At 38.5% G+C, this 13,808-nt stretch overlaps 1 long non-coding RNA gene across 6 annotated transcripts in view; it reads left to right on the forward strand.

Moving 5' to 3' along the window:
- LOC119559658 overlaps positions 1-11,255 on the forward strand; it is a 36,754-nt gene extending 25,499 nt beyond the window's left edge. For 2 of the 6 annotated variants that reach the window (XR_005220904.1, XR_005220905.1), the window contains exons 2-4: positions 10,393-10,687; positions 10,773-10,837; positions 10,902-11,254. This is a non-coding gene — a long non-coding RNA (uncharacterized LOC119559658). Of the gene's footprint in view, positions 1-8,509; positions 10,711-10,772; positions 10,838-10,901 lie in introns of those variants that run through there. The other 4 variants (XR_005220901.1, XR_005220902.1, XR_005220903.1 and 1 more) reach the window with 4 other exon arrangements.
- The last annotated feature ends 2,553 nt before the right edge of the window (positions 11,256-13,808 follow it).

Here is a 13,808-nt window from a genome sequence, read left to right on the forward strand (position 1 = left end):
GCCCACAAACCGCCCAAGCCTGTGGCGCCCACAATTTTCATGCTAGATGGGCACTTCCATTTTCCCCAGTAGACCATACGATTGTCACACTAAAGTGAGGGCTCAGTGAGCGCCAAAACAACACGCTAGAACAAATTTTGTTTGAGATTGTGTTAGGTTTTGTGAAAGCTAAGTAAGAAATAAGGTGTGGTTTGGTTACCTTTTGCGATTGTTGCAAGAAATGTCAGGTTTATCTCAGAGGGCTGATATTCACGGTTGTCGATGCCGCCCGGTTACGAATTGTTCTTCAACCGCGTTTTCGGCTCTTTGCCCAACTTTTTGCGCTTGCGAGCTGGGAAGAAGATTTATTAAACGTTGTGTCACTTGTGATTTGGGTTTTCTTTTTATTTTCATAAACCGCATTATACTTCGGTTTTTTGTCGATCAGCAAAAGAGAACGTATGGCAACTGGAATGGGTTTATATAAGGGCATAGAGTTTTTTCTTGGAAAGTAAATAAAGTTGGCTGCAATTCTGTATTCGTCTAGAAAGTTCGGCTCACAAACTCGTAAAGCTAACGCTTATGGCGCAGGTGACAAAAATGTCACGAACGTAGCCCAGTAAATCATTACTTTGGATTTGTACAAAAACTACGACCATTACACATACTCGGCTGGAAACACCAAACTTAAAATAGAACGAGTAAATCTTTGTAAATGAAACAGTAGGAACTAACCCGTGTTACTATAGTGGTGATCCTGAACTTGAACAGACTACAAATACTCTTTAATTGCGTCAAAATAAGGCACAATTAAAACATACACACACAACTTTCAGCCAAACACACATACTTCTGCGGGAAAAAAGCAAGTTGGGTGAATTTGATTGTAAAATGAAAGCGCTTAATTTATTCCTTTAATTAAATTGCATTTCCTTCAAAGTAAGCCCCTCCCGGTAAAATACACTTATGCCAACACGGAGCCAAATTAGGCGAATACGGTGCGGGACGATATGCGTCGTGTTTTTGGCGAAATAGTCACGAAGAACGAGTGCAGTGTGAGACGATGCATTATCGTTATGCAAACACCAAGAGTTGGCCCATAATTATACTCTCTTTAGACGAATTGCTTCACGCAAACGAAGCATAACGCTTAAATTTATGGAATTCATTGTGCACCACACCAAGAGAATCGAAAATGTTTTTTATCTTGACCCTGATATTTGAACGACTTTGATATGCTTTTTTCAGTCTGGCCTTTCCTTTAGCACGATATTCGCTCGATTGGTCGGTTATTTCAGGGTCGTAAATCCAAGTCTCATCTCCCATAATCATGCATTTGAGCTTATCCTGTCAGAAAGCATTGTTTTACACACACCAACGCGACGACTTTTTTGCAAGAAAAGGAGCGCTCTCGGTCGTAAAATCGAAAAATGCAATCTTGGTCGTTTGGTAAATACAAGCGTAATTATACTACTGATAGAGACATTGACATGAAATTTGGCCCAGATGTCATCAAGAAAAAAGGAGCTATCCCGAAATGTTAGGCCTGTGAAGTTTAAACTGAAAATCTTTAATTTTTCCCACAGTAGTACAGCTAAGAGAGAAGTGACGCTACCAACACACCGAAAAGTGTATGCCCACCCACCACAATCTCACGATCAACAACAACTTCCCGAAATTCGCAAGCAACAATCTGCAATTTTGGATCGCTCAAGTGGAATGATCACTTCGTTTACACGGCGTCCACAACGATTTGACTATATTTTCGCAAATTTCCATACAAATCCAGACGTTGTTTTGGCTGCAGAGGACCTACAGCTGTGTTCATTGAAATAACAGTGCTTACGACCTGCACGTATAAAATTGAAAATCACTTATATAAACACAACATTGAGGCAAAACTAAGATACAACAGTTTTAATTATTTATTTTTAAATAATTTAATTGTTTTTTCCTGTTGGGTACTTCAATATCTTAGCAAATATGGATAATAACAAAAAAGAAAGACTGAATTATGGTGTTCATTGAAATAGCAGTCTTAAAAGAAAACAAGGAAGAAAGCTATAGTCGAGTACCTCGACTATCAGATACCCGTTACTCAGCTAAAGGGACCAAAGGGATACATGCAAGCTGCAAAGCGAGATTGAAATGCGCCACCTACCGGCGGTAGACAGATTTAAGCGTTATGGGCGTTAGAGTGGGCGTGGCAAATTAACTCCTTTAATTTAATTGAGAAACCATCTTTACAGTTTCTATGAGTTTTTATATCATAAATTTATTAATGTAAAGATCCTGATTATAAAATTATAAATATCCTCATGATACTGTCCGATGGGGTCTTTATTCTGGTTGTTCTTCCTTCCTATCGTCTAAGAAAAGTTTCTTTCCAATGTTGATGCCGAGGGAATGCCCTACAGCTCTTCCTTCCTTCTTTGTATTCTTTCAGCTAGTTGTTTTTATACCCTTGCAGAGGGTATAATGATTTCAGTCAGAAGTTTGCAACGCAGTGAAGGCGACCTTTCCGACCCCATAAAGTATATATATTCTTGATCAGCATCACTAGACGAGTCGATCCAGCCATGTCCGTCTGGCCGTCTGTCCATCCATTTCTAAGCAAACTAGTCTCTCAGTTTTAAGGCTATCGGGCTGAAACTTTCCCAAAAGTCTTCTTTCTTTTGCAGGTAGTCGTGCATAAGTCGAAACCAGCCGGATCGGACAACTATATCTTATAGCTCCCATAGGAATAATCGGAAAAAATGTTAAAAAATTATATCATTGGTGATTTTTTTCAACATATAACCTCCTACGCTTGGAAATAACATTTTTTAATTAGTTCTGAATTTCGAATTTAATTTTATCAAAACCGGACGACTATATCATATAGCTGCCATAGGAACGATCGGAAAATTGGTGGGAAAATAATATGAAACAAATTATAGCTTCGGTGTTTTTTTTAACATATAACCTCCTACGCTTGGAAATAACATTTTTTAATTCGTTCTGGATTTCGAATTTAATTTTATCAAAATCGGACGACTATACCACATAGCTGCCATAGGAACGATCTGAAAATTGGTGGGGAAATAATATGAAACCAATTATAGCTTCGGTGTTTTTTGATATATCTTATTCTATTGGAAATATTTTTTTTTGTATTTTTAAGAGTTTCGAATTAAATTTAATAATTATAACTGCAAGGGTATACAAACTTCGGCTTGCCGAAGTATACTTCCTTTCTTGTTTTTAATTAGGTTTGTTCCATGGGATCCATTATTTTGTGCGTTTCGATTTAATTTTGATTTTAGTGTGTTCTTGATTATTTTTTTCGTGAGTTAAGATCTTTGGTCCACCTATTTATAAACTTTATATTTTTCAATGTCTTATTTCATTTATTGTTTCCATTTAAAATTAAAATGATTACTGTTACTTTGTTAGTTGTCGTTGGTGTGTCTTAATTTGTTCACTAAAAATGTTGAGTTGTTGGCCGCGCGAGTTCCGTTTATAAATTGAATTTATTTTTCATTAAATCGTTTTATCGCCCCGCGTTGGGCGTCAATTAATTTTATGAATTTTATTTGATTTAAAAAAATAACTTTTTTATTTTTAAACCTTTAAAACCATAATTCACTTAACTCACTATTACATCAAGACACTTTTACTTTCTATTTTTTGTATGACCGATCGCGGCTTCAATCCGAAATGTACTGACTTAATTATATAATCTTACCCAACGAACCTCGGCCAGAAGCTTATATTTTTATACCCGTTACTCGTAGAGTCATAGGGTATACTAGATTCGTCGGAAAGTATGTAATAGGCAGAAGGAAGCGTTACCGACCCCATAAAGTATTTATATTCTTGATCAGGATCACTATCCGAGTCGATCTAGCCATGTCCGTCTGTCCGTCTGTCTGTCCGGATGAACGCTGAGATCTCGGAAACTATGAGAGCTAGGCTATTGAGATTTGGCAGATTCCTGAGCTTCTTACGCAGCGCAAGTTTGTTTCAGTAGAGTGCCACGCCCACTCTAACGCCCACAAACCGCCTAAAACTGTGGCTCCTACAGTTTTGATGCTAGAATAAAAATTTTAACTGAAATGTATTGTTCTCATCAATACCTATCGATTGATAAAAAAAATATTTGCCACGCCAACTTATACGCCCACAAACCGCCCACAAACTTAAAAAAATCGTAAATATGAACTTGGATGTCTCGGAAACTATCACGGATAGAGAATTGGGATCTCAGATTTAGATTCCGTAGCCTTGTGAGCAGCGCAAGTTTGTTACGCAAATATGCCACGCCCACTCTAACGCCCACAAACCGCCCAAGCCTGTGGCGCCCACAATTTTCATGCTAGATGGGCACTTCCATTTTCCCCAGTAGACCATACGATTGTCACACTAAAGTGAGGGCTCAGTGAGCGCCAAAACAACACGCTAGAACAAATTTTGTTTGAGATTGTGTTAGGTTTTGTGAAAGCTAAGTAAGAAATAAGGTGTGGTTTGGTTACCTTTTGCGATTGTTGCAAGAAATGTCAGGTTTATCTCAGAGGGCTGATATTCACGGTTGTCGATGCCGCCCGGTTACGAATTGTTCTTCAACCGCGTTTTCGGCTCTTTGCCCAACTTTTTGCGCTTGCGAGCTGGGAAGAAGATTTATTAAACGTTGTGTCACTTGTGATTTGGGTTTTCTTTTTATTTTCATAAACCGCATTATACTTCGGTTTTTTGTCGATCAGCAAAAGAGAACGTATGGCAACTGGAATGGGTTTATATAAGGGCATAGAGTTTTTTCTTGGAAAGTAAATAAAGTTGGCTGCAATTCTGTATTCGTCTAGAAAGTTCGGCTCACAAACTCGTAAAGCTAACGCTTATGGCGCAGGTGACAAAAATGTCACGAACGTAGCCCAGTAAATCATTACTTTGGATTTGTACAAAAACTACGACCATTACACATACTCGGCTGGAAACACCAAACTTAAAATAGAACGAGTAAATCTTTGTAAATGAAACAGTAGGAACTAACCCGTGTTACTATAGTGGTGATCCTGAACTTGAACAGACTACAAATACTCTTTAATTGCGTCAAAATAAGGCACAATTAAAACATACACACACAACTTTCAGCCAAACACACATACTTCTGCGGGAAAAAAGCAAGTTGGGTGAATTTGATTGTAAAATGAAAGCGCTTAATTTATTCCTTTAATTAAATTGCATTTCCTTCAAAGTAAGCCCCTCCCGGTAAAATACACTTATGCCAACACGGAGCCAAATTAGGCGAATACGGTGCGGGACGATATGCGTCGTGTTTTTGGCGAAATAGTCACGAAGAACGAGTGCAGTGTGAGACGATGCATTATCGTTATGCAAACACCAAGAGTTGGCCCATAATTATACTCTCTTTAGACGAATTGCTTCACGCAAACGAAGCATAACGCTTAAATTTATGGAATTCATTGTGCACCACACCAAGAGAATCGAAAATGTTTTTTATCTTGACCCTGATATTTGAACGACTTTGATATGCTTTTTTCAGTCTGGCCTTTCCTTTAGCACGATATTCGCTCGATTGGTCGGTTATTTCAGGGTCGTAAATCCAAGTCTCATCTCCCATAATCATGCATTTGAGCTTATCCTGTCAGAAAGCATTGTTTTACACACACCAACGCGACGACTTTTTTGCAAGAAAAGGAGCGCTCTCGGTCGTAAAATCGAAAAATGCAATCTTGGTCGTTTGGTAAATACAAGCGTAATTATACTACTGATAGAGACATTGACATGAAATTTGGCCCAGATGTCATCAAGAAAAAAGGAGCTATCCCGAAATGTTAGGCCTGTGAAGTTTAAACTGAAAATCTTTAATTTTTCCCACAGTAGTACAGCTAAGAGAGAAGTGACGCTACCAACACACCGAAAAGTGTATGCCCACCCACCACAATCTCACGATCAACAACAACTTCCCGAAATTCGCAAGCAACAATCTGCAATTTTGGATCGCTCAAGTGGAATGATCACTTCGTTTACACGGCGTCCACAACGATTTGACTATATTTTCGCAAATTTCCATACAAATCCAGACGTTGTTTTGGCTGCAGAGGACCTACAGCTGTGTTCATTGAAATAACAGTGCTTACGACCTGCACGTATAAAATTGAAAATCACTTATATAAACACAACATTGAGGCAAAACTAAGATACAACAGTTTTAATTATTTATTTTTAAATAATTTAATTGTTTTTTCCTGTTGGGTACTTCAATATTTTAGCAAATATGGATAATAACAAAAAAGAAAGACTGAATTATGGTGTTCATTGAAATAGCAGTCTTAAAAGAAAACAAGGAAGAAAGCTATAGTCGAGTACCTCGACTATCAGATACCCGTTACTCAGCTAAAGGGACCAAAGGGATACATGCAAGCTGCAAAGCGAGATTGAAATGCGCCACCTACCGGCGGTAGAAAGATTTAAGCGTTATGGGCGTTAGAGTGGGCGTGGCAAATTTTTTTTGAGATCAATCGATAGGTATTGACAAGACCAATACATTCAATAAAAATTTTAAATCTAGCATGAAAATTGTGGGCGCCACAGGCTTGGGCAGTTTTTGGGCGTTCGAGTGGGCGTGGCATATTCGCGTAACAAACTTGCGCTGCGCTCAAGCCTAAATCTGAAATCCCATTTCTCTATCTTAAATATTTTCCGAGATATCCGCGTTCATACTTACGATTTTTAAAGTTTGTGGGCGTTCAAGTGGGCGTGGCGAACTTTTTTTTGGGTCAATCGATAGGTATTGATGAGAACAATACATTTCAGTTAAAATTTTTTTCTAGCATTAAAACTGTAGGAGCAAAAATTTTGGGCGGTTTGTGGGCGTTAGAGTGGGCGTGGCACTCTGCTGAAACAAACTTGCGCTGCGCAAGAAGCTCAGGAATCTGCACGCCTAATCTCAATAGCCTAGCTCTTATCTTCCGAGATCTCATCCGAAGTTCATCCGGACGGACAGACAGACGGACATGGCTAGATCGACTCGGCTAGTGATCCTGATCAAGAATATATATACTTTATGGGGTCGGAAACGCTTCCTTCTGCCTGTTACATACTTTCCGACGAATCTAGTATACCCTTTTACTATACGAGTAACGGTTATAAATATAATAAAATTCAATATAGCTCATTAATCATTTAATCCTACTAAATATCGATTTGATTACGACCCAATATCATGTTATACGTGGCATGGAGTCCACCAAGTCCTTGCTACGTTTGCGGGAAGTTTGGCCTCATCCCTCCTTCACAACTTGCCAAAGCTGTGGCTTAGAAGTCGGGGATTTCTTGGCAACATAACGCGTATGTACTCCGATAAGTTCTCAATCGGATTTAAGTCCGGGGACTGTGCTGGTCACGGCATTACGTCCATTTCTTTTTGGCTAAAGCACTCCTTGGTCAATTTGCTATTGTGTTTAGGATCATTGTCCTGCTGAAATGTCCATATTAAGGACATTTCATCATCAGTATACGACAGAATGACGTTTCTCAGTATATTTACGTAATCATGTTGGTCCATGATCCCATCGATCAAATGTATGGGGCCCACACCGCTGTATGAGATACATGCCCATACCAAAGATCATAGAAGATCAAAGAATATTCTATGGTCTTTGCCCATACCATGATTTTAAGGCCACCTGCTTAACGGTCTTGAGCGTATGGTTTGGGTGGTACTCGGTATTTGGTGGTCGACGGACATACTATTTTGAACCGGTTCCACCATAAAACACCAGCTTAGACTGTTGGCTAGTTCAAGTGACTTATATGATGGACGTTGATGCACTATGAGCAGTACAAACAAGTGGCCCAACGACACCAAGCACGTGCTTGTTACGCGCGGGGCCCTTTTATCAATTTGGGCAAAAATGCGAGTTCGCGAGGAAGATGCAAAAAACAAATAGAGACGGGACACAAATGAAAATAAAAGAAGCAAATAAGAATGAAGCAAATGAGTTAAAATATTAGTTTTTAATACCGGGATAGAAGTTGATGTGCAAATTAAATGGTAAAGGTTGTTATAATTACTACATAGAACGCAAAAGGGCTTGTGCAGACAAAAATTTGATGTACATCGTGGCAAATTTAGGGGATAATAATTTCGTGTTAGTCTAGCAGGGACATTGAAAGTTAAGCGGTTTACAAGTTCTACAGAATCAATATCACCTCTAAATAGTACCAAGCATTGTTCTACGATTTACAAGTGTAGGTAAATTAAGCAATAGTAATCTGCTCTGATAGGAAGGTAGCCTTACGTTTTGATCCCAGTTAAAACTACGAAGGACAAAAAGAAGAAATTTTTTTTGTACCGACTCAATACGGTCAATGTGCACATTGTGGACTAAAAACCGAAGAACAATATTCCAAAATAGGACGGACAAGAGAGGTAAATAATAATTTGGTTGTATAAGGGTCATCAAATTCTTTTGACCAACGCTTTATAAACCCAAGAACACTCATGGCCTTCTTGACAGTGGACAATATGTGGCAGTCAAATTTAAGTTTTGGGTCCAGAAGAACGCCTAAGTCATTAACGGAATATATACGGTCGAGTGACGTATTTTGAAGAGAGTAATTAACAAAAGTAGGAGTACCCCTATACCTGTCTGTCTACCTGTCTTTGGGGTGTCTTTTACCAAGTAATGGCTCCTTTCGTGGACTTCTAGCATTAAAATTTTCATCTAACAGACTTCGGAAAATAGTGCCATCACTGATTCCCAAGCTCAGAGTCGCTTTTATAGTGTTGCAGGGTGCAAAAGGATAAGCTTTGCTGAAGCGCACTATGCGTACGCCCTCTACAAGTGTGGTTTTCCGAATTGCATCACGTTTTTCGGGCATCGGATCATAATTCATGGCATTGTAAACCATATTGGCTGGAGATTTTAGGGGACACTGAACATGTTGATACGTTTTGCCCTCCTTTCTAAGCTTAATCATTATTTCCTTTCTCCCTTGAAGCAATGAGATCCTCTACCCACTAAAGCTAATTTTTTTCTATAGTTATAGTGTATTATCGTTCAATTTATTATAATGGCCTTAATTAAACCCGATTTTCATCAAGTTACAAACATTTTCGGGACTTTTCCTGGAAGAAAATCAAAAACTGCTATTTCAGTGAACAGCCAAAATATTGTGCCCTTGTGCAAAATATGAAAATAACCCAAAAACAGACCAAATCTAATGGGGCTTTTGCTTGTTTTGTATCTCTATGATCCATTCTACAAAATAAATGTAGTAGCGATCAACTAACAAAAGGGACTATGCTTATAAAAAGTTATATAGTTTCGACTCTGCCGCACTGCTATTTTAATGAACACAGCTGTAGATACTCACCCGCCAGCGGCAACAAGTAGGATACTCTGAAGACCCGGTTGTTCGATAAGTTTGCAAAGTCAGCCGAATCAAAGCTACGCCGTTTACTTTAAGGAGGAGCAGGTTCTGGTCTGAAACCTTCGCTCCTGAGTCAAGCAGCTAGTCAATAATTCGCGCACTATTCCTTGCCGAGATACCTTAAAGCATTCGCCCTATTTTAACGATATGGGAGGAGAACGATCTCAAGAAACTTGGAAGTCCTTGTCACACCGTTCACACTATACTTGGCCTCAACATGCCGTCCGGTCTAAAGAACGCAACGCAAATGTTCCAAAGATTTATCGTGGCGTCAATTTCGTTTATTGCTATATAGACCTGATCATGTCTAATCCACCTAAGGAACACGACCAACATTTTCGTGTCGGCGGTCATAAGCTACCACTTGGTTTTTTTTTTTTTTTTTTTAAGAATCTCCTTGTATGGGTATTTTACTCAGGACCACCCGAATATCTTGGAAAACAAGAAATATTTCGTGGAAATTTCACAAAGTTAAGTTTTGTGTTCCTGTGTTATTAGGCTAGCCGAAATATCGAGTATACAGACCTAAAAACTAACAAGTTTTTGAGTTACTCCCTGTCACTAGGCTTAATGGCCAACAAATTTAAAAATAAGAGAGAACTCTATAGCTATCTATCAGATGCGCGTTACTCAAATAAGGGGAGGAAGGGAGATGGAGATCTGCAAGCAGCAAAGCGACTGTTCCCAAGATGGCACACTACGCCACTCAGTCACATAGCGTCGATTCCTTTATTTGCTTATAACTATTTAACGAATGGTCAGATTAATAGAATGTACATTTAAATTTAAATTCAATACATATTTACAAATTTGTGTACCACAAATTTATATTTTTTAAAAATGTGGTTTCTAGACAGGTTTTAGCGTCATGGCCGTTTGTGGGCGTGGCACCCTGCTGAAATAAACTTGTGCTGCGCAAAAGCCTCTAGAATCTTCAGGCGTAGTCCCAACTTTATATCTCTTATGGTTTTTAAGATATCAGCGCTTACGGGCGGACAGACGAACATGGCTAGATCGACTTTGCTAACGATCCTGATCAAGAACATATATACTTTAAAAGGTCGGAAACACTTCCTTCTTCCGATTACATACCAATTTACTCTACAGAACGGGTATAAAACTGTGGTTTTCTTTATCCAATGTTTATACGTTATTGATGAAATGGCAAGGCAGCAGGTTAGACCACAAATTCTCTATTGGATTGAGATGGGGGTACTAACAACAACCAACTCCTTTGGCGGTCCGATGCTCCAACTATGTGAATGCCACGGTAAATGACACAACCCTAAAATGGTATTTTTTATGTTTCGTCAGACATATCATGATATAACAAATTTAATAACTTTTGTTTTTAGGTGGTGCTTTTCCAGAGAATGATTATTATATGTATTACCTCAATACTTTTTAGAGCATCATTTGGGTAAATATTTATTAATTATTACATTTTCCAATATTAATTGTTATTTTTTTGAATATAAATGTAGGCCCAAACCATTTCGCTGCCGCCGCCACGCTGTAATGCTCCTTCAGACTATGAAATATTCATCTTTAAATACATACATGTATATTTTAAACCTAGCTACATTTAAATTTCTGTAGTACCGTTTTCTCATCTTAATAAAACGCTTGAGAAATATTAGTATAAAGTGTTGCTTCGTACACTTTTATCAAAAAGAAACAAGTCCTGTATGTACAATGTACATAGATTCACCAATTTAAAGCAGGGATGCTTAAAATATGCACTACGAAATTTTATGTGTGACCCATAGTATGTTAACGTTTATGTAAATAATAATCAATTTTGTGGTTAGCTATTTTTTCTAATAAAAATCATAAATACTTTAATAAGGAGAAGTCACCAAACTGTTTTTTAAATCAAGACAAACTCGCTCCAAAAGCTTAAATGCGGAAATCTAGTGGTCTCATGATTTCAAATTCATTTGGCTTAATGCCGAGATGAGTCACGTGTTTTTCGAAAGTTGTTTGTGTGCTATATTTATATTTCCGTTGTTTGAATCAGACAATAATGGACTAGGAAGCCTTACTGACTTATTAGGGTGGTTCACATTTGTAAGGAAATACTTAAAGCACTTCTCTCACCCGCTTATATACAAAGGTATGCGCATTATCACTGCTATTACTGTTAGCTTTGATCAACATTTTATTTTAAATAGATTTTTAATTAAAAAGGTAAGATTGTTGTACAAAAATATAGTTCGCATATGTGTCGAAATACTGATTTTAAGGGAAACATAAAGGTCACTTCCAAACGCCTTAATTTTCAAATGAAAGTATTTCTATTTTGGAAACAGTAATTTCACATTAAAACATACCATATAAGAGCAGGGACCGAATCTACTGACAATGTTTTTTGTTAAGCCTAGTACTCAGATCGGCTAAGAGTTTCACTAGTCGAAAAATCTTATTCTTTGTAGTGTGACCGAAGTTTTCAAAGTTCACCCGCAATGCATGTAGCATGGTCTTACTGACAAGCAGCTGGGTTTGTTGCCAAACGGAAAACAAAACAATTGGAAAAATTTAAAAAGGAGGAGTCTGCTGGTACACAAAGAAATTAAATGAAAAATAGATGGAATGTTCAACGAATGTTTTTATTTATGTAAATTAGTTGTTTAATACTTCCTTTTCGTCCCACGGATGCTTCGCCATCTTTCCCGCGCCAACGCAGTCCAACTCCGAGTCCCAATAGGCATATTGGACCTTGAGGAAATGGGAGCCGGATTGGGAACAGGGTTGATCCGCTGATGCTGCAGGAAGTCGGCCAGCATCCTGGCAGTGGCTGGACATGGCTTCTCCAACTGTTCCTTAGCAGGCGCCCTATTTTCCTCCTCACTGTAGAAGGCAGCGCGTCCTCCAGCTCCGCTTAAGCTGCCAAGTAGCTGGTGGTTATGGTGTACGGAGTCCTAATGGAGAGGTCTTCGGAGATCATATTACTGGTGGTTCTGCTGAAAAGATACTTCTATTAGTAAAACGCAACCAAATTATTTTGGCTAGATCTTACTTTTTTTGCCAGGACACGCCCGGCAGGATGTCCATGTAGAGAGCGAAGTCCCACTCGGCATGTTCCTTCCCACTGGGTTTCTCTAGTGGATCTCCTCCAGCACTTCAACTATTCTGAGGATTTGCCCCTGTTGTGGTATTGCTTCCTGTCGGTCAAATCCCACAATAATGGGCAACAGCTTGGATTAGGCGTCCTTTTTCACCTGCACTGACCTCCTTTAACCTTTTTTGGGGTTTTTCTTCCATTTAAAATTTTTAAATTCCCCACCGCTTGTGCACTAACACCGCCAAAGATTAAAATTCTTATTCTTTGGGCCGCGGCTAACGGCGTTCATCGAAAATTCACTCGCGAAATCTGGTATTTTTTCTGGTATTTCCTTAGCTCATCTGAGTACCGCGCTGAAAAACAGACCCGACGAAAAGCTTTAGCCGCTTGTTTGCCTCCGCTCACTCCTATGGTTAGCTCGCGGTTTTCGTCGATGTGAGTACTAGGCTTTAAACGAAAAAGTCTTCAATTTATACTAACTGTAGACACAAATGATTTACAATGAAGTTTGTTTTTGAGTATTTTAATAAAAAACTTACTCTTACTTACTACATTTTTAATTTGTGTTGCTCATAATAAAACGTAACAGAGCCTCACGGCCATCTTGTAAGATTTATCGCCAATCTGATTTTTTATCAAAACTAACTCAACAGAGCCTTACAGCCCTCGTATAAGACAATTCGCCAATTTCATTTACCAACCGTGTAAAGGATGTTCAAGGCTACCACAATGATTTATATAAAATGACACTTTCAGTGATTTCAAAATAAAAAATTTCAAAATAAAACTCAACATAACCCCACAGATTTTTCGCCAAGTTGGTTTTAAATCTGCGATAATTGTTACTTTTATTAAATAAGAACGTTCTTGAAATATTGTAAGCTCAGTAGACCGTTTATTTGTTACTTCTTTGTGTGTTTTAGCGACCCTAACAGAAGTTGTTATGTGTAGCCTCGTTGTAGCAATTGCTTATAAGTTATGTTGCTTTGGCGAAGAGGTCACTGATAATGTTGTCAATATTGTAATAGTATTGGTAACATTCTAAAATATCTACTAGTAGTTCAGATTGAAGCGTAGGGCGGGCATGTCACAACTGAGGATGCTCACTGCTCCAAATGCCAACACGGAGTTCATGGAGACAATTGAACCATTTTCCGACATAAACATATATTTAACGCACACAAATATATATTATTCATTTATAGGGTGCCGCTCTGCTGAAGTTATCCATTCCAGTACACGATCCACACTAAATCCGTATACTTACATTTACCTGTCACAACCTACTTCACCCTGCAAATTACTTTTTTAATCCATGTCGGCTAGT

The sequence above is a fragment of the Drosophila subpulchrella genome, unplaced genomic scaffold (assembly GCF_014743375.2).
Source record: "Drosophila subpulchrella strain 33 F10 #4 breed RU33 unplaced genomic scaffold, RU_Dsub_v1.1 Primary Assembly Seq28, whole genome shotgun sequence".
NCBI classification, from domain to species: domain Eukaryota; kingdom Metazoa; phylum Arthropoda; class Insecta; order Diptera; family Drosophilidae; genus Drosophila; species Drosophila subpulchrella.